The following is a 1,651-nucleotide window of genomic DNA, read 5'->3' as shown; positions in this document are numbered from 1 at the left end:
TGGGTGACCCTAGAATACATTATGCTGAGTGAAATATCTCAGTCACAAAAGGACAAATATTGCATAGGGCCACTGTTGTAAAATGGGACTGGCATCAGGGTTGAGGGAAGACAGAGAAGGAGGGAAGGAACGATGTATACTGCATTGAAACAGATGAGGGAGAGAACTGTTTAAAAGGGACATATGATTGGGTATTCTTGTCATGACAGATGTCCAGAGTGAAGGCTGCACAGTGGAGTGGACTTGGGGGGAGGGATTGAATAAGAATGTTTTTAGTTTTCTTTTCAAGGAGAACAGTGAAAAGCACAACAATAAATAACTGGAAACCCTAAGTCTCTGTAAACTTTCATTAGAACTAATTTTAAAAAATGACATGAGGGGGAAAAAATGACATGAGATGAATCGATGCTGTTAAGCTGTGGTGTTGGAGAGCAGTCTACTGAAGGCCAAGAGAATAAACAAGGATCTCTTGGAGGGAGTGTGAGTAGACTGCTCCTTAGAGGCAAGGATGTCGACGCTTCGTCTCACACAATTTTCAGCATGTTGTTAGACGAGGCTAGGTCTTGGAAAGGTGGCGGGTCAGTGAAAGTTAGGGAGACCCTCAGTGAGATGGATTGACGCAGTGAACTGAGTGAATCGGACATGATGAGGACGACACAGGAGAGAACGGGGTGCAGCCCAGTTGTTCATATATCACCATGATTCATACTGGACACCTCACAACACCCACTAGTGAGACCAGAGGGAGTTCTAGAGGCTTCGTGGTAAGAAGTTGCACTGCTTAACTACAAGGAATGGGAGTTGAATCCATGGGAGAAAGATGGGCAGTCTCCTCCCATGTGATGTGAAGCCTCTGAAAACCCGCTGAAAGGTCAGCTGTGATTCAATTCCTACTTAGCTGTACACCACCAACAACAACAGCAGGGAGACTAGGTGATCTCATCATAAGGAGTGGCGCTGCTCACCCAAAGGCCTGCGGTTCAAATACACTGGTTGCTCCGTGCGACTTCTGTGTAGTATGCAGCCAACCTTGTTGAAGGGTCAGCTATGAAGTGATTTCTGGTTCACGAGCACACAGCAACAACAACAGCTATGAGACTAAACCAATCCGTGAAGTGATCTTCTCGTATCGGATGTGAAATTGCACCACTCTTTAACTAAATAAGCCATCAGTGTTCTCTGTGAGCATTACATTCTTGGGAGGATTATCTATAACATTAAGTTCTGCACAGGGCAACTGTGGGAACACAGAGGAGAGTGGAGTTGTTTTTATGCACCATTGACTCGCCTGAAACTCATAGTGACCCTGTGTGTAACTGCTCTGAACTGTGCCCTGTTCTGAGCTAATCTCACTGACTCTAACACACGTAATCCCACTGCAGCACTTATTGTGTCAATTCCTCTCATCTGGGGTCTTCCTCTCTTGTGGTGTCCCTCCAACTTTCCAAGCATGACATCTTTCTTCAAGGACTGATCCCACCTGTCTACTTGTCCAAAGAATGTGAGATGGAGCTTCAAAATCCTAGCCTCCGAGGAGAAAGTTGGTTTCACCTTCTCAAAGACAGATCTATTTGTTCTCCTGGTGGTCCATGTTACATTTTTTTTTAAAGGAGGAATATATTTGAATTGTCATTTTTCTTTTTTTTTTTTG

Source organism: Elephantulus edwardii, unplaced genomic scaffold (genome assembly GCF_000299155.1).
Source record: "Elephantulus edwardii isolate Elephantulus edwardi_28Jun2011 unplaced genomic scaffold, EleEdw1.0 scaffold00348, whole genome shotgun sequence".
Lineage (NCBI taxonomy): Eukaryota > Metazoa > Chordata > Mammalia > Macroscelidea > Macroscelididae > Elephantulus > Elephantulus edwardii.
Note: the sequence above shows the minus strand (reverse complement) of the source record.